At 44.8% G+C, this 20,734-nt stretch overlaps 1 long non-coding RNA gene across 2 annotated transcripts; it reads right to left on the bottom strand.

Moving 5' to 3' along the window:
- Nucleotides 1-15,750: 15,750 nt before the first annotated feature.
- On the bottom strand, nucleotides 15,751-17,774 carry LOC109751133 (uncharacterized). 2 transcript variants are annotated; one of them, XR_002230041.3, is made up of 2 exons: nucleotides 17,202-17,774; nucleotides 15,751-15,950 (listed from the first exon to the last, which is right to left on the bottom strand). It is a non-coding gene; the product is annotated as an uncharacterized lncRNA (long non-coding RNA). The 2 variants fall into 2 exon arrangements; XR_012184712.1 differs by having other exon boundaries at nucleotides 15,751-16,294.
- Nucleotides 17,775-20,734: the final 2,960 nt, after the last annotated feature.

Here is a 20,734-nt window from a genome sequence, read left to right on the forward strand (position 1 = left end):
AAGCAATGTGACTAATGAGTTAGTTGCGGGATGATGCATTACGGAATGAGTAAAGAGACTTGTCAGTAACGAGATTGAACTAGGCATTGAGATACCGACGATCAAATCTTGGGCAAGTTACATACCGATGACAAAGGGAACAACGTATGTTGTTATGCGGTTTGACCAATAAAGATCTTCGTAGAATATGTGGGAGCCAATATGAACATCCAGGTTCCGCTATTGGTTATTGACTACAGACGTGTATCGGTCATGTCTACATAGTTCTCGAACCCGTAGGGTCCGCACGCTTAACGTTTGGTGATGATCGGTATTATGAGTTTATGTGTTTTGATGTACCGAAGATAGTTCGGAGTCCCGAATATGATCACGGACATGACGAGGAGTCTCGAAATGGTCGAGACATAAAGATTGATATATTGGATGATGATACGTCTCCAACGTATCTATAATTTTTGGTTGTTCCTTGCTATATTATATTCTGTTTTGGATGTTTAATGGGCTTTATTATACACTTTTATATTATTTTTTGGACTAACCTATTAACCGGAGGCCCAGCCTGAATTGCTGTTTTTTTGCCTATTTCAGTGTTTCGCAGAAAAAGAATATCAAACGGAGTCCAAACGGAATGAAACCTTCGGGAACGTGATTTTCGGAACAAACGTGATCCAGAGGACTTGGAGTCCATGTAAACAAATCAACGAGGAGAGCACGAGGCAGGGGGCGCGCCTACCCCCCCCCCCCCCCCAGGCGCGCTCTCCACCCTCGTGGGGCCCATGTTGCTCCACCGACATACTTCTTCCTCCTATATATACCTACGTACCCCCAAACCATCAGGGGCATCCACGAAAACCTAATTCTACCGCCGCAACCTTCGGTACCCGTGAGATCCCATCTTGGTGCCTTTTCCGGCGCTCCGCCGGAGGGGGCATTGATCACGGAGGGCTTCTACATCAACACCGTAGCCTCTCCGATGATGTGTGAGTAGTTTACCTCAGACCTTCGGGTCCATAGTTATTAGCTAGATGGCTTCTTCTCTCTCTTTGGATCTCAATACAAAGTTCTCCTCGATTCTCTTGGAGATCTATTCGATGTAATCTTCTTTTCCAGTGTGTTTGTCGAGACCGATGAATTGTGGGTTTATGATCAAGTTTATCTATTAACAATATTTGAATCTCCTCTGAATTCTTTTATGTATGATTGGTTATCTTTGCAAGTCTCTTCGAATTATCAGTTTGGTTTGGCCTACTAGATTGATCTTTCTTGCAATAGGAGAAGTGCTTAGCTTTGGGTTCAATCTTGCGGTGCTCGATCCCAGTGATAGAAAGGGAAACGACACGTATTGTATTGTTTCCATCGAGGATAACAAGATGGGGTTTATATCATATTGCATGAGTTTATCCCTCTACATCATGTCATCTTACTTAAAGCATTACTCTGTTCTTATGAACTTAATACTCTAGATGCATGCTGGATAGCGGTCGATGTGTGGAGTAATAGTAGTAGATGCAGAATCGTTTCGGTCTACTTGTCGCGGACGTGATGCCTATATACATGATCATACCTAGATATTCTCATAACTATGCTCAATTCTATCAATTGCTCGATAGTAATTTGTTCACCCACCGTAATACTTATGCTCTTGAGAGAAGCCACTAGTGAAACATATGGCCCCCGGGTCTATTCTCCATCATATTAATCTTCCAACACTTAGTTATTTCTATTGTCGTTTATTTTACTTTGCATCTTTATTTCTCTTTATTATAAAAATACCAAAAATATTATCTTATCATATCTATCAGATCTCACTCTCGTAAGTGACCGTGAAGGGATTGACAACCCCTTTATTGCATTGGTTGCGAGGTTCTTATTTGTTTGTGTAGGTGTGCGGGACTTGAGCGTGGTCTCCTACTGGATTGATACCTTGGTTCTCAAAAACTGAGGGAAAGACTTACGCTACTTTGCTGCATCACCATTTCCTCTTCAAGGGAAAACCAGCGCAGTGCTCAAGAGGTAGCAAGAAGGATTTCTGGCGCCGTTGCCGGGGAGATTCGTGCCAAGTCAAGTCAAGACATACCAAGTACCCATCACAAACTATTATCCCTCGCATTACATTATTTGTCATTTGCCTCTTGTTTTCCTCTCCCCCACTTCACCCTTGCCGTTTTATTCGCCCTCCTTCCATTCGATCTTGCGTTACCATGTGCCTTCTTTTTGCTTGCATCTTTGCTTGCTAAGAGTTTATGGATCCCCATCCACTTGCTAATCTTTTTAAGAGATCCAATTATGATGATCCTATTGCTAGTGAGTTGAGTGCACTAGATTCTCTTTATGAGGTTTTGCTTGAAATTCATGAATCTGAAAATTGTGATGAAGAAATTTATGAAAAGGTTCACGATAGCTCCTTGAATAAAAAGCATGATTGCAATGATTTTACTATAAATTCTCTTGATGTCAATTGTTCTAATAATATGTAAAACCCTAAGCTTGGGGATGCTAGTTTTTCTATGTCTACCACTTGTTGAAATGATCATGATTGGGGTGATTCTTCTTATGATCTTGAAAATTTATTTAAGCCCCATGATGAATATGAGATTGATAATATTGTTTGCATAATATTGAAAGTAGGTTTGGAAGAGTGTCAACTTTAGATCCCACATATTTGGATTTTGATCAATCTTATGAAATTTTTGATAAAAGTGGGCTTGGAGAGGTCATGACTTTAGTTAATGATAATCCCACTATTTTGGAAGAGTGTCAACTTCGCATGCATGTGGATCGTGTTGAGAATATGTTATGTGATAGCTATATTGTTGAATTTTCTTATGATCCTACATGTAATTATTATGAGAGAGGAAAATAGGGTTATAGAAATTTTCATGTTACTAAATTACCTCTCGTTATGTTGAGATTGCTATCGTTCCTTCCCGCTTCCTTGCATATGCTAGTTTTTGCTTGCTATGATAATTTGTTTTTCTATAAGATGCCTATGCATAGGAAGTATGTTAGACTTAGATGTGTTTGTCACGTGTTTTATGATGCTCTCTTTGCACTTCAATTCTTGTCTTTCATGTGAGCATCATTAAAATTATCAATGCCTAGCTAAAAGGCTTGAAAGAAAAGCGCTTGTTAGGAGACAACCCAATATTTTAGTGTTTTGCTTTTTGCTTATGTTTAGGAATAAATATTTGATCTAGCCTCTGGTTAGATTTGTTTTTATGTTTTAATTAGTGTTTGTGCCAAGTTAAACTTATAGGATCTTCTTGGATGATAGTTATTTGATCTTGCTGAAAATTCCAGAAACTTTCTGTTCACGAAAACAATTGTTAAAAATCACCAGAACGTGATAAAATACTTATTACAATTGCAGTAGATCAATAAAAACAATTTCTAGGTCGTCCTATTTTGGTAGATTTTTCTGAGTTCCAGAAGTTTGCGTTAGTTACAGATTACTACAGACTGTTCTGTTTTTGACAGATTCTGTTTTTGGTGTGTTGTTTACTTATTTGATGAATCTATGGCTAGTAAAAGAGTTTATCAACCATAGAGAAGTTGGAATACAGTAGGTTTAACACCAATATAAATAAAGAATGAGTTCATTACAGTACCTTGAAGTGGTGTTTTGTTTTCTTTCGTTAACGGAGCTCACGAGATTTTCTGCTAAGTTTTGTGTTGTGAAATTGTCAAGTTTTGGGTAAAAGATTTGATGGATTATGGGACAAGGAGTGGCAAGAGCCTAAGCTTGGGGATGCCCATGGCACCCCAAGATAATCTAAGGACACCAAAAAGCCAAAGCTTGGGGATGCCCCGGAAGGCATCCCCTCTTTCGTCTTCGTCCATCGGTAACTTTACTTGGAGCTATATTTTTATTCACCACACGATATGTGTTTTGCTTGGAGCATCTTGTATAATTTGAGTCTTTGATTTTTAGTTTACCAAAATCATCCTTTCTGTACACACCTTTTGAGAGAGACACACATGATTCGGAATTTATTAGAATACTCTATGTGCTTCACTTATATCTTTTGAGCTATATAGTTTTTTGCTCTAGTGCTTCACTTATATCTTTTAGAGCACGGTGGTGGATTTGTTTTATAGAAACTTTAGTTCTCTCATGATTCACTTATATTATTTTGAGAGTCCTACAAAACAGCATGGTAATTTTCTTTAATCATAAAAATTGGTCCTAATATGATAGGCATCCAAGATTAGTAAAAAAAACTTATGAGTGCGTTGAATACTATGAGAAGTTTGATGCTTGATAATTGTTTTGAGATATGAAGATGGTGATATTAGAGTCATGCTAGTTGAGTAGTTGTGAATTTGAGAAATACTTGTGTTAAAGTTTGTGATTCCCGTAGCATGCACGTATGGTGAACCGTTATGTGATGAAGTCGGAGCATGATTTATTTATTGATTGTCTTCCTTATGAGTGGCGGTCGGGGACGAGCGATGGTCTTTTCCTACAAATCTATCCCCCTAGGATCATGCGCGTAATACTTTGCTTTGATAACTCGTAGATTTTTGCAACAAGTATATGAGTTCTTTATGACTAATGTTGAGTCCATGGATTATACGCACTCTCTTCCTTCCACCATTGCTAGCCTCTCTAATACCGTGCACTTTTCGCCGGTATCATACACCCACCATATACCTTCCTCAAAACAGTCACCATACCTACCTATCATGGCATTTCCATAGCCATTCCGAGATATATTTTCATGCAACTTACCACCATTCCGTTTACTATGACACGCTTCATCATTGTCATATTGCTTTGCATGATCATGTAGTTGACATCGTATTTGTGGCAAAGCCACCGTTCATAATTCTTTCATACATGTCACTCTTGATTCATTGCATATCCCGGTACACCGCCGGAGGCATTCACATAGAGTCATATTTTGTTCTAAGTTTTGAGTTGTAATTCTTGAGTTGTAAAGAAAATAAAAGTGTGATGATCATCATTATTAGAGCATTGTCCCAAGTGAGGAAAGGATGATGGAGACTATGATTCCCCCATAAGGATGAGACTCAGGACGAAAAAGAAAAAAAGAAAAAGAAGAGGCCATAAAAAAGTCCCAAATAAAAAAATGAGAGAAAAAGAGAGAAGGGACAATGCTACTATCCTTTTACCACACTTGTGTGCTTCAAAAGTAGCACCATGATCTTCATGATAGAGAGTCTCCTATGATATCACTTTCATATACTAGTGGGAATTTTTCATTATAGAACTTGGCTTGTATATTCCAATGATGGGCTTCCTCAAAATGCCCTAGGTCTTCGTGAGCAAGCAAGTTGGATGCACACCCACTTAGTTTCTTTTGTTGAGCTTTCATATACTTATAGCTCTAGTGCATCCGTTGCATGGCAATCCCCACTCACTCACATTGATATCTATCAATGGGCATCTCCATAGCCCGTTGGTACGCCTAGTTAATGTGAGACTATCTTCTCCTTTTTGTCTTCTCCACAACCACCATTCTATTCCACATATAGTGCTATGTCCATGGCTCACGCCCATGTATTGCGTGAAGATTGAAAAGTTTGAGAACACCAAAAGTATGAAACAATTGCTTGGCTTGTCATCGGGGTTGTGCATGATTAAATACTTTATGTGATGAAGATAGAACATAGCCAGACTATATGATTTTGTAGGGATAACTTTCTTTGGCCATGTTATTTTTGAGAAGACATAATTGCTTAGTTAGTATGCTTGATTTTTTTTCAATATTAAACTTTTATCTTGAATCATTCGGATCTGAACATTCATACCACAATTAAGAGAATTACATTGAAAATTATGCCAAGTAGCATTCCACATCAAAAACTCTGTTTTTATCATTTATCTACTCGAGGACGAGCAGGAATTAAGCTTGGGGATGCTTGATACGTCTCCAACGTATCTATAATTTTTTATTGTTCCATGCTATATTATATTCTATTTTGGATGTTTAATGGGTTTTATTATACACTTTTATATTATTTTTTGGACTAACCTATTAACCGGAGGCCCGGCCCAAATTGCTGTTTTTTTTGCCTATTTCAGTGTTTCGCAAAAAAAGAATATCAAACGGAGTCCACACGGAATGAAACCTTCGGGAACGTGATTTTCGGAAAAAAACGTGATCCAGAGGACTTGGAGTCCACGTAAAGAAATCAACGAGGAGAGCACGAGGTAGGGGGCGCGCCTACCCCCCCCCCCCCCTCAGGCGCGCCCTCTACCCTCGTGGGGCCCATGTTGCTCCACCGACGTACTTCTTCCTCCTATATATACGTACGTACCCCCAAACCATCAGGGCATCCACGAAAACCTAATTCCACCGCCACAACCTCCTGTACCCGTGAGATCCCATCTTCGGGCCTTTTCCGGCGCTCCGCCGGAGGGGGCATTGATCATGGAGGACTTCTACATCAACACCATAGCCTCTCCGATGATGTGTGAATAGTTTACCTCAGACCTTCGGGTCCATAGTTATTAGCTAGATGGTTTCTTCTCTATCTTTGGATCTCAATACAAAGTTCTCCTTGATTCTCTTGGAGATCTATTCGATGTAATCTTCTTTTCCGGTGTGTTTGTCGAGACTGATGAATTGTGGGTTTATGATCAAGTTTATCTATGAACAATATTTGAATCTCCTTTGAATTCTTTTATGTATGATTGGTTATCTTTGCAAGTCTCTTCGAATTATCAGTTTGCTTTGGCCTACTAGATTGATCTTTCTTGCAATAGGAGAAGTGCTTAGCTTTGGGTTCAATCTTGCGGTGCTCGATCCCAATGACAGAAAGGGAAACGACACGTATTGTATTGTTGCCATCGATGATAACAAGATGTGGTTTATATCATATTACATGAGTTTATCCCTCTACATCATGTCATCTTACTTAAAGCATTACTCTGTTCTTATGAACTTAATACTCTAGATGCATGCTGGATAGCGGTCGATGTGTGGAGTAATAGTAGTAGATGCAGAATCATTTCGGTCTACTTGTCGCGGACGTGATGCCTATATACATGATCATACCTAGATATTCTCATAATTATGCTCAATTCTATCAATTGCTCGATAGTAATTTGTTCACCCACCGTAATACTTATGCTCTTGAGAGAAGCCACTAGTGAAACCTATGGCCCCCGGGTCTATTCTCCATCATATTAATCTTCCAACACTTAGTTATTTCTATTTCCGTTTATTTTACTTTGCATCTTTATTTCTCTTTATTATAAAAATACCAAAAATATTATCTTATCATATCTATCAGATCTCACTCTCGTAAGTGACCGTGAAGGGATTGACAACCCCTTTATTGTGTTGGTTGCGAGGTTCTTATTTGTTTGTGTAGGTGCGCGGGACTTGAGCGTGGTCTCCTACTGGATTGATACCTTGGTTATCAAAAACTGAGGGAAATACTTACGCTACTTTACTGCATCACCCTTTCCTCTTCAAGGGAAAACCAACGCAGTGCTCAAGAGGTAGCAGATGACTATATTCGGACACCGGATGAGTTCCTTGGGTCACCGGATAATTATCGGAGTGTCGGGGGGTTATCGGAAACCCTGGGGGAACTAATGGGCCAACATGGGCCTTGTGAGAGAGAGAGGAGGGAGCCTTAGGGCTGGCCGCCCCCCCCCCCCCCCCCTTGAGGAGTCCGAATTGGACAAGGAGGGGGGCGGCGCCCCCTCTCTCCCTCTCCTTCCTTTCCCCTTCCCCCTCCTAGTTGGACTAGGAAAAGGGGGAGTCCTACTCCTACTAGGAGGAGGACTCCTCCCCTCCTTGGCGCGCCCTAGGGCCGGCCGGCCTCCCCCTTGCTCCTTTATATACGGGGGGAGGGGCACCCTAGAACTCACAACAGACATTGTCTTAGCCATGTGCGGTGCCCCCCTCCACCATAATCCACCTCGGTCATATCGTTGCAGTGCTTAGGCGAAGCCCTGCGCCAGTAGCTTCATCATCACCGTCATCACGCCGTCATGCTGACAAAGCTCTCCCTCGACACTCAGCCGGATCAAGAGTTCGTGGGACGTCACGGAGCCGAACGTGTGCAGATCACGGAGGTGCCGTCCTTTCGGTGCTAGGATCGGTCGGATCGTGAAGACGTACGACTACATCAACCGCGTTCTCATAACGCTTCCGCTTTCGGTCTATGAGGGTACGTGGACAACACTCTCCCCTCTCGTTGCTATGCATCACCATGATAGATCTTGCGTGTGCGTAGGATTTTTTTGAAATTACTACGTTCCCCAATAGCAAAAGCCACAATGGTGATATGCCAATTGCTATTTACCCTTCATAAGGACCCTCTTCATCGAATCCGATCCGACTAAAGTGGGAGAGACAGACACCCGCTAGCCACCTTATGCAACAAGTGCATGTCAGGCGGTGGAACTAGTCTCACGTAAGCGTAAGTGTAAAGTCGGTCCGGGCCGCTTCATCCCACAATGCCGCCGAATCAAGATAGGACTAGTAACGGCAAGAAAATTGAACAAATCATCGCCCACAACTACTTGTGTTCTACTCGTGCATAGAATCTATGCATAGACCTAGCTCTGATACCACTGTTGGGGAACGTAGTAATAATTCAAAAAAATTCCTACGTGTCACCAAGATCAATCTAGGAGATGCTAGCAATGAGGGAGAGGGAGTGCATCTTCATACCCTTGAAGATCGCTAAGCGGAAGCGTTACAAGAACGCGGTTGATGGAGTCGTACTCGTGGCGATTCAAATCGCGGAAGATCCGATCCAAGCGCCGGACGGACGGCGCCTTCGTGTTCAACACACGTACAGCCCGGGGACGTCTCCTCCTTCTTGTTCCAGCGAGGGGGGAGGAGAAGTTGAGGGAGAGCTCCGGCAGCACGACGGCGTGGTGGTGGAGCTTGCGGTTCTCCGGCAGGGCTTCGCCAAGCACAACGGAGGAGGAAGAGGAGGAGGAGTTGGAGGGGGGAAGGGTTGCGCCAGGGGAAGAGGTTCGGTTGCCCTCCCACCCCCTCACTACATATAGGGGGAAGGGGGGAGGAGGCGCCCTAGGGTTTCCCCTAGGGGGCGGTGGCCAGGATCTCCCTAGGGTGACTTGCCCCCAAGCCAAGCTAGGTGGAGGCTTGCCTCCCAAGCCAGGTGGAGGCGCCCCACCTCTCCAAGCAACATGGGAAAGGGTGTGGGGGCGCACAACCCCTTAGTGGGCTGGTTTGCCCCTCCCCTTGGCCCATGAGGCCCTGCAACACTTGTCGGGGCCCCCCGAAACACCTTTCGGTCATGCTGGCCATAGCCCGGTACCCCCGGAACACTTTTGGACTCCAATACGCTTCGTCCAATATATTGATCTTCACCTCCAGACCATTCCGGAGTTCCTCGTCACGTCCGGGATCTCATCCGGGACTCCGAACAACCTTCGGTAACCACATACAATTCCCATTACAACTCTAGCGTCACCGAACCTTAAGTGTGTTGACCCTGCGGGTTCGGGAACCATGCAGACATGACCGAGACACCTCCCCGGCCAGTAACCAATAGCGGGATCTGGATACCCATATTGGCTCCCACATGTTCCACGATGATCTCATCGGATGAACCACGATGTCGGGGATTCAATCAATCCCGTATACAATTCCCTTTGTACATCGGTATGTTACTTGCCCGAGATTCGGTCGTCGGTATCCCCATACCTTGTTCAATCTCGTCACCGACAAGTCTCTTTACTCGTTCTGTAACACATGATCCCGTGGCTAACTCCTTAGTCACATTGAGCTCATTATGATGATGCATTACCGAGTGGGCCCAGAGATACCTCTCCGTCATACGGAATGACAAATCCCAGTCTCGATTCGTGCCAACCCAACAGACACTTTCGGAGATACCTGTAGTGCACCTTTATAGTCACCCAGTTACGTTGTGACGTTTGATACACCAAAGCATTCATATGGTATCCGGGAGTTGCACAATCTCATGGTTTAAGGAAATGATACTTGACATTAGAAAAGCTCTAGCAAGCGAACTACACGATCTTTGTGCTATGCTTAGGATTGGGTCTTGTCCATCACATCATTCTGCTAATGATGTTATCAACGACATCCAATGTGCATGGTCAGGAAACCACAACCATCTATCGATCAACGAGCTAGTCAACTAGAGGCTCACTAGGGACATGTTGTGATCTATGTATTCACACATGTATTACGGTTTCCGGTTAATACAATTATAGCATGAACAATAGACAATTATCATGAACAAGGAAATATAATACTAACCGTTTTATTATTGCCTCTAGGGCATATTTCCAACAACATAACCCTATTGTCTGCAATCGCTGATTTGGTTATCCTGGGCCTCGACTCTGCTGAGGACAGCCGTGATCTGTCCATCACGCAGATGGGTCTCCGGCTACACCTTAGGCACAAGCTCCTCTGTGTGGCTGCCATCCAGCGGGTGCGTATCCGCCAACGATCTCGCATCCTTTACCTGCGTGCAAATGAGGCTGACTCCAAGCTCTTCCACATCAAGGCAAATGGATGGAGACGACGGAATTTCATCCCGGTTCTGGACAACGGAGCGGCTCAGCTAACCCTGCAGGCTGACAAGCAAAAGGCGCTTCTTGACCACTTCAGCAGCACGATCGGCACTCCAACCCCCAGGGAGTGCTCGATCAATTGGGAATACCTGGATATGCCGAGACATGATCTCTCTGCTTTGGAGGTGGACTTCACAGAGGAGGAAATCAAGGCGGATGTTTTTGATCTGCCATATGAGAAAGCTCCGGGACCGGATGGATTTACGACTGACTTCTACAAGTCTTGTTGGAGTATTATCAAGGGCAATCTGATCAGTGCTCTCAACCAGCTATTCTCTCTCCGAGGCAATCGTTGGAACCTGCTCAACTCGGCTTTCATTACCCTTCTGCCAAAGTCTCCTGATGCAAGCAAGATTAAGGATTTCAGGCTCATCAGCCTGATGCATTCTATTGGCAAGATCGTCTGCAAACTCTTGGCAAGCAGGTTGGTTCCTCTGTTGCATCTGATTGTGCCCCACTCACAGAGTGCATTCATCAAGAACCGCGGCATCCAAGACAACTTCCTGTATGTCAAGAACACAGTTAGACTGTTGCACCGATCCAAGGATCCGGCCCTTTTGTTGAAGCTTGACATCGCCGGTGCGTTCGACTCAGTTTCCTAGAGATATATGTTCGAGCTCATGACCGCAATAGGTTTTGGCCCAAGATGGTGCGACATCATGGCAATTATGTGGACCTCTGCATCATCTCGGATCATGGTCAATGGGCAGCTTGGATCTTCCTTCTTCCATCAAAAAGGGCTTCGGCAGGGTGACCCTGTATCCCCAATGTTGTTTACTCTCGCAATCGCCCCCCTTCACTGGCTTCTGGAGAAGGCTTGTTCGGTTAGTGCACTATCTGCGCTACGGCTGCCTCCCTCCAGGTTGCGTGTCAGCCTCTATGCCGATGATGCAACTCTTTTCGTTGCACCTACGCCACAAGATATCGTCACCACCAAGGAGATCCTTTGGGTCTTTGGTTCTGCTTCTGGGCTAAAGGCCAATATGCAAAAAAGTGCATTGCTCCCCATTGCCTGTGAGGATATCGATCTGGCTTCCTTGTTGTAGCAGTTTCTGGTGCCTCTCGAGTAGTTCCCGTGCAAATACCTAGGCTACCTCTCCATCACAACAAGATAACAAGAGCTGACATTCAACCAACCATTGACAAAATGGCTTCCAGATTACAGATTTGGAGAGGCAAGTTGCTCTACGGGGATGCACGCCTTAAGCTTATTAACTATGTGCTCTCTGCCATTGCAGTTCACCTTCTTTCTGTGTTCAAGCTTGACGGGTGGGCTCTCAAACAGATGGATAAGCTTCGGAGGAACTTTTTGTGGCGCTCCAAGCCTGATGCTGATAAGGGCATGGCTCTCATGAACTGGAGCACTGGTTGTCGCCCCAATCGGCTGGGGGGCTAGGGGTGCTCGATCTCCAATGTTTCAGCAGAGCACTTCACCTCCGGTGGAAATGGCTAGACTGGACTGACACAGATCGCCCCTGGGCCGGCACTGAGATCCCTTGCGATAAGGATGACCTTGCCTTATTCTTTTCCTCCACTGCGGTGGCCATCGGGAATGGACTGACTGCCAATTTTTGGAATGACAAATGGCTCGACGGACATGTGCCATGGCTCCTTGCTCCAGATATCTTCAGACTCTGCTCCCGCAAGAATATCTCTGTCCATGATGTTGTCTCTAATAACAAGTGGATGTTCGGCCTGCACCGGATCTCTGACATCTTGCAGCTTTGCCAGTTTGCTGTCCTATGGAACCAACTTCAGCAGGTAACCCTTGACCCTCTCGCTGCTGACTCCATCTCATGGGTATGGAACTGCTCCAAGTCATACTCTGCATCGTCTGCATATCAGTGCCAATTCCTTGGATCTTTCTGCCCAATTCGGTTTGATAAGCTGTGGACTGCGAAGGTGGAAGCCAAGTGCAAGTTCTGCATGTGGCTATGGCCGCGGGGCCCGATCCTTACCGCCAACAACCTTGACATCCGAGGAATTCCTCACAATGATGTATGCTGCCTTTGTGACTATGCTGATGAGATGCCCACTCAGCTCATCCTAGCCTGCCCTTTTGCCAGGAGCGTCTGGACCATGGTAGGGAACAACCTGGGCATTGCCTATTCTTGCAACGAACGCTCAGACTGCGGTTTCTATCGAACAATGGTGGGATGACATGACCTCGTGCCTGGGACGAAGGACCAAGAAAGTGGCCATTTATACGCCTTGGAATATCTGGAAGGAATGGAATAGACGTGTGTTCGAGCATCATACGCTCCAAGAAGCTGCTATCCTCTATCTCATCAAGTAAGACCTTTCACTTCCTTCGGTCTCGGCTAGCTGGCTCTCTGATGTAGAAAACGAACCTGAACCTGAGCCTGACTGATTCTTGTACTCCTTGCTGTGGGTCTCCCTAACCCCAATTTGTGTAATGTAACTGCAACATTTGTGTGTTTTATTTTATCCTTAATATATTAAGGCAGTCCTTCTGCCGGTTCCTCAAAAAATATGTCCACCGGTTTTACTCCACTCCTCGGTGAAATTGCTTCGCCGCTTGCGGACTAATTTTGTTGTCGATCAGTTTTGAAATCCCGGCCACAGCTTCTCCCCTAGAATTACGAAGAATCGCCGCTGCCGCAGCACTGCCATCCTCGAAAAAAGACGCATCTGTGTTAAGTTTATATGTACCTGATGCTGGTCTCTGCCAACGCTTAGTAGCAGTATGTTTTGGCGCTCGGATAGCATGATTCAAAGAGATCGCCTGAGTGGCAAAAGTTGTACTTGGTACCGATTTAATTCTTTCTCCTTTAACTACCTCACGACGCTCCCACCAGATATACCAGGCCGCCACCGCAATTGTTTCCTGCAGCCCCAACTGACCGAGAACAGGTGATTTCTTCACTGGGTATCTCAAAAGTTCCTCCAGCGCCACTGAACCCGAACGGTCAGTGTTAAGAGCCCTCGATATTATGTCATTTAATCCCAAGGATTTCCAAACTTGCTTTGCACGCTCACATGTAAAGGCTAGATGTCGAATGTCTTCTGCCCCTGGTGGCAAATAGGACATGCAGGCGAGACCTTGAATTGTCTATTCCTCAGAATTCCCACTCCTGGAATTATGCCGTGTAGAGCTCGCCATACAAATTTTTTGACCTTACTCGGAATGTGCAGCTTTCATAGTATATCCCAAACTGGATTCTCACTTGACGTTTCACTCGGATTTTTCCTCGGCCTAGCTCCGAACTGGTGCTCCCATTCTATGTAGTATGCAGGCCTCACGGTGAAACTGTAGCATTTTGTAGCATGCCACGCCACAAAGTCCTGCGGTAGCTGTCCTGGCAATGGAATTCTCAAGATTCGTTCTGCATCCACTCCAAAGAAGAAAATTGATCTTATTAGTTGTTCAAGCTGGTCTAAAACGATTGAACCGTGCGCTTTATTTTAATAGAACGGAGCGGGGCGCGAGCTTTTTGATAGGAAAAAAACTGTATTCTGCAGCGCAAATCAGGGCAGGCTTTTGATTAGTACCGGTTTCAAGGTGTTATGATGTTGGCTACTGTTTAAACCAGCTGTAGACAGGGATGAAATATGTGTTCAAAATGATAGGACAAAAGTCGTACCCGGAGTTCCAGGTTTTGTAGATGGGCGGGCAGGCAGGCAGCACAATGCATGTAGCTGTGCAGGGGTGCAAAGATCATCACATGGTGGACCAATGACTGTTACTTGATTTGGGAGTGACTACAATAGAAGAACACCTTGTGATGCAAAAATAGAAAAACAGATCTGGGCCGTCAGCTCTAGTGTGGATGGCACAGATTCTAGTGGAGGGATCCTAGGCCACTTAATGTGCATTTTATGAAAACCCCCCTGCTAGTAGTTAGATCAAATAGACTTTTGCAATAACTACCTTCACTTTTTCATGTCCAAACGTTCTGTTATGAGACTGTAATATCTTCACACCTTCATTCCTGCTCCCTCCTTTTGCACATATGTATTGCATGTGTATTAAGTACAATACTGAGTTCTACCATATCAATTAATTATGCAGGAAACTGAACAAGATGGTCAATCAAGAGTATGTAAACATATGTCAAAGATATTTCTCTACTCTTATAAAAAATCGAGTTGGTGATGATGGTGTGCCTACCATCTTGTAATATAGACCGTCCGATCTATATCTGACGGATAGAAAGCAAACTATGACAATTTTACAAAAAAACCTACACCTCTCTCCAAATTTATAGATAAGGCCTTGCCTCGTTCATCCTTATCTCCCACAACTTCATTGTTGAGCAAATAAAAAAGGAAGTCTCTGGAACAATATGGCATGGTGGCCGCTGCCGGTGCTGTCCATCCCCATGCCTCCGCCCAGTCCAACCACCGGTCACCATCACGCCCCACTCCTCCTCACCTTATTTCTCATCTTTCTCGAGATATCATTTTCTCGATGATATTCTCGAGATACCATTTTTCCCATAAAATTCTCGAAATATCATTAGTTTTTACACATGAGATTACTCCTGCATGGGTCAATCACAACAAGTGTTTTGTAAAAAAATGCATCTTGATGTTCTGTGCAATGCACGGGCATCTTGCTAGTAAGTACATGAAAAAACAATCAAGACACCCTCTTGGCCTCTTGAACTACATGGCTAGCTGGACCATCACAGGCGCTAATGAGTGAGTACGTGTAAGTAGAACCATCTCAGGCACAAGCGAACTGTGTACATGTCAAAATGGACCATTCCAAGCACAAATACTTCCTCCGTTCCTAAATATTTGTCTTCTTAGAGATTTTAAAGGACTACCATATACGGATGTATATAGACATATTTTAGAGTGTAGATTCGCTCATTTTGCTCCGTATGTTGTCACTTATTGAAATCTCTAGAAAGACAAATATTTAGGAACGGAGGAAGTACTTGAGTACATGTCAAGCTGGACTATCCCCGGAACAATTGTTCAGTACATGTCAAACTGGAGCATCCCAGGCACAACACAAGAAGATATACTCCCTCCATTTCAAAATTTAGCCTTTTGTAGAGATTTCAATACGGACTGCATATGGATGTATATACACATTTTTAGAGTGTAGATTCACTCATTTTGCTCCAATATGTAGTTCATATTGGAATCTCTAAAAGGGCTTAATTATATTTAAGAACGGAGGGAGTGCATATCAAGTAATAAATAACATGACAGGATCAACAAGCATTGTTAGCAAAAATTGCATTAGGGTACTGTACATCGCAGGCAATGCTTAGTCCAAAGGACTAATAATCATCACTCAACAAACATTGCGACTAAAAACTGCATCAACGTTTCTATGTTGATGGTACACAACAGTTGCCTCCAGCCGTAGTTCTTCTTGCTCGAGCTTCTTGTCCTGGGAGAAATCAAACTAACAAACACGATCCAGTTAGCAAAAGTCCATGTATGCGTCATACATTCATGCTTAAACCTGTGTGCTGCACATACCTAAAGTATGTTTTTTATGCTAGAACTGGCAGACAAGCCAACTACTTTGTGGCTCATCCTAACTTACCAATAATGTAACAAACTATATAAATATGATTTATCCTGTACAGGAAAAGGACACCAGTGAATTTTATTCATATAGTGAGATTCGAACAACCGGCAGAATTAGCATTACAATTATTTTTTACATATAAACTTGAGCTCACATGCGAAAGCAGAATCCTATTAGAAATCCATCCTTTATAAACCTTGGCATTTTCAGATAGCCTGTCGAATGTAAAAATAAGTAAAAACCATATCATATTCTTTGGCATTCTATTCTTATTCCTACCCACCTTATATATATTACAGTAGCACTAGTAGTACTATGGATGTACTGTACCCATTGACATCCGCATACAGTAGAATAAGGAGAAGAAAAAGAAATCTAGGCTTACTATATGTGCCACTCAGACAGGTATTTCAGGTTGTACAACTTTCTGTCCCTTACTATTGTGATTAGATTCTACTTGCCCATATGTTACATTGGCTAATTTGTTTTTTCTCTTCTTTTCACCAATGCACACATATATATTATATAATGTATGCTCATGAATTGGGTTTCCTAATGGCTCCATCCATATCTCGAACTAACGGTCAGAACTCAGAAGGGTGTGTCTAGAACTGGTAAATTATAATACAATACATTTGTTATAGGAATTGGTAATTGTATAATCTTCACAATTATAAAAAGAGCTCACTGTCCATCAACTTTTCACTGAATGAATGTGTATTGTGACGATAAATGGAACAACCGTAGATATTATTATTTTCAGTCCAACGTTCTAAATTTCAAATTGAGGATTATCTACCCGTCCTTAACCTACTAACTTGGTTCTCCAGAGTACTTAACAGTTAAACATAATGTCCAAATTAGACTGCCAAACCACCAAGAACAGTAGCAATACATCATCAAATCGAAGTTGCAAAAGTGCATCATTCATGCACGAGCAGATTTGACATGAACAAGTACAAGAAAATAAAACTAAATGCATCATACATCTACTAGCTAATAAAATTGAGATGGAGCACAAATGTACTAGCTAATACTACAAGTTAACATCTACTCCATTGCAGGTGAATGATTAACCACCAGAAAAATTGAGATGGGAGTATTAACTTGTGGAGTATTTACCAGAAAAGTTAACCACCATGGTAACACCTTGTAGGTTCGCACCACGTCACAGGGGCTGGTCCGGAAGGAGCCGAGGAGCTCACCAACGATTTGCAGCCGACGAGGTCGAGGAGGACGCGAGCTGATGCTGTAGAGGCGGTGACGAACCAGTCGCTGCCGGAGCCTGAGATGGGAGGCCGTGACGAACACACTGCGGCGCGGATCTTAGCACTCCAGGAGCTCCGATCTGGTTGGCTTCAAACTGGACCATCGGCGATTCGGAGGCACGGCGGGCACGAGCCATCGGAGAGATGGAACATCACCTCCGGTGTGCGTACTCGCCCAGCTTGCTTGAGGGATCCGGCCCGGCGCCGGCGCCGGCGCCGCCGTTGTGGAGGGGAATTTTAGGTCGCTGCGACTACGTACGTACGGGATTGGGTTTGAACGAGGACATCGGGAAGAAATTAACCTTCAGCGAGGGAGCTTTTTGCAAGTTGTGTACCCAGATCGCTCCACCTGAATCTGGGACATCGATCTTCCATCCAGTGGTACAGATTCGGTTTTTCTATTTTTTCATCTCACGCTCTCATTCTATTGTAGTCGTTCCCACTTGATTTGACCGCAATCAGCACCAAACATGTACATACAAATCGGTGATGCTTGAGGGGCACACGTTACATGAGGCGTTGCAGATCGATATCGATGTGCTCCCGACTGTGTGCGACCAGATATCGTGCTGGCGCGTCAAGATAGATGGGAGGAATTAAGACGTTATATAAGCGGGAAAATTAAATCAAGCAACGAAGTTGTAGTATAGTGGTAAGTATTCCTGCTTGTCACGCGCGTGACCCGGGTTCCATCCCCGGCAACGGTGTTTTTTCCGACTCGTACACCCACAAAAGAGGGCACTTCGACCGACATGGCACCCACAGGACCCAAACACACCGCCGACGAAAAGACACCGTCGAGATTGCCCACAATGTCATCTAAAGATTAGCGGATTTTTTTTAATGTACTTCTCGCGGATGCTGCATGGCACATGCCTCCATCTGAAGACAGCTTCCCCGGTGAGTCTTCATCTGATCGACCATCTCCGCCTCTTTTTTTTTTAAACTTGGCCCCCGAGAATCTTGATTTTTGAAAAAAGAATAATAGAGTTGCCCGATTAATTAGCGGAAAACCGAGCGAAAACTATTACAACATACCCACAAAAGAGGGCACTTCGACCGACATGGCACCCACAGGACCAAAACACACCGCCGAGGAAAAGACACCGTCGAGATTGCCCACAATGTCATCGTCATCACCTCTCCTTAAGCAAGCGACTCCGACTTCGACGCCGACGACCCTTCAAGACCCTCCGAACGAGCGAAGCACGGAACCCTGTCGGCCAAAGCCAAACAATCGGTCGGCGACGAAAAGGACCAGACAAGTCTGACTTTGGTGGCCTCACAGGAGAAAAGGAGCACGCCTGGCACCAACAGAGTCCGGACTGCCAATCGCCTGGCATCGTTGTCGCCACGTAGCCCCGCAACACCGCAGCTCCGACTTCACGTTCATGAACCAGCCGACTGTTGACGATGAAGGCATGCCACGAACCCTGCACATCTTGCCATCATCATCGCCGCCACACAATTCGCAACGCCAACCTCCCACACCGTTGATCGGACACCTGCCGACCGCTCACGACGCCGTGCACATCCGGCCTACAAGCAGCACCAATTGGACCATGATCTTCAAGACGACGCCCCAAAGAGGGATCGCGACGATGGAGACGACGCAGCCGCTCGATCCAACGGATCTAGACTTTTGCCTGAAGATCTTGCCCAGGAGTTGAGGAAGCGTTCAACTCCCAGACAACGCCTCCAAGAAGTATAGCGACCCCCACGGGCGCCGCCGCTGCCGGACGTCACCGGCCAGGCCTTCGCCCTGAGCAGCGCGACCACCAACCCCACGTAGGCGCCGCCATTGGCCCGCACACCCCCAGCGCAGCAAGCACACCAACCATGCCGAGCCACCTCCAACCCCACCGTCTGCAAAGGCGAGCCAAAACTAATCAACCGGCCAGATCTGGCGCCCGCCCTGCCGCACTGCCACGGAGCCGCCGCACATCATCGCCACAGGGCTCCGCGCAGCACCCTCGTCGGAGAACACCGCCCCCGCCAAGCCAGTCGTCCAACGAACGCGCACGAACCCGATTTGGCCAGCATCGGCAATCTGGAGAGCCGCGATCTCCGAGCCGAGCCCCCACCCAGAGAGCCCGCACGGGAAGGAGAAGGGGGCTGCCACCCCGCCTTGACCTGCCGCTGGAGAAGAACCGTCGACGACGTTGTCGGCCGCCACGCAACGTAGCAAAGGGGCCGAGCCTGCCCCACCGGATGCTTACACCGCGAGGAAGGGACTGGAACCCCACCGTCACCGTCCGCCTCGGGCTTAGCCCGACGACGACGATGAAAGGGATGTGGAGAAAGAGAGGACGGTCGGCAGTGCTTTTTGGGGTCCCGCCCGCATCGCCATAGAGACGACGGGGGGGGGGGGGGGGATACAATTCTAAGCCTACCATCTCCGTCCCTCGCTATCGACCGCCTGTACACGACACCAAAATGATCAATCGTGACATTTGTTGCTCAGCTTCGTTGCCAGTGAGACTCGCTAATAACCTGACGTCGCAAGGCGTGCTCAGCACTGTGGGCTAACTTCATCGCACCGAGGCCATGACGCGCCACCTCCGTGCCAACTTAGGGCTACTTTGATTCAAAAGGAGTTCTATAGAATTTCGGGATTAAAATTCTTAGGTATTTCCCTACGTTTGTCCTATTCATAGAATTGGATTTCATAGGATTTTTCTGTTAAATCTTTTGTACTACATTTTATGGGAAATCTAACATTCACTTCAACCACTTTTTACAAATCTTTTGTTTTTCTTGTGGCATCAAACACGGATTTTGAAAAAATGCAAATTTGAAAACAGTTATTCGATTTTGAGAAAAAGCTCACGACTTGGAAAAAACACAGATTTGATCAAAATGTTCGTACAGTTGGAAAAAAATCATGGATTTTAGATGTATTCTTACATTTGATTATTTTAGGGTATTCAGAATTTTTTTGCGGATCTGCAAAAGTTTATGGGATTTGAAAACAAAAATCATGAACCACAAAAAGTTCATGAGTTCAAAAAAAGATTCACATATTTTTTTAGAGTTCGTAAAAAAATTTAACGCATTCAAAGAAATCATGTATATGAAAAAGTTCATGGATTTGAACAAACTTCATAAATTTGAAAAAAATCACACATTTTCAAAATGTTGCGTAACAAAAAATAAAAAACGAAAAAAGGGATAGTAGACCAAAAAAAGGTCGGCGGCTTGTAAAAACTTTTGAAATTGTCTGGCAGCTTCTAGAAGCTTCACAAAATCGGCTGGGAACAATTCAGAAAAAAGACTCAGCGGCCACATTACATGGGCTGGCCCGTTCATGAGCTACGGTGCATTGCGTGGCAGAATCCTATGTGCCACGTGATGCGATACTTAAATACATTTTAACAGAGCGGTGCA

Source organism: Aegilops tauschii, chromosome 5, assembly GCF_002575655.3.
Source record: "Aegilops tauschii subsp. strangulata cultivar AL8/78 chromosome 5, Aet v6.0, whole genome shotgun sequence".
Lineage (NCBI taxonomy): Eukaryota > Viridiplantae > Streptophyta > Magnoliopsida > Poales > Poaceae > Aegilops > Aegilops tauschii.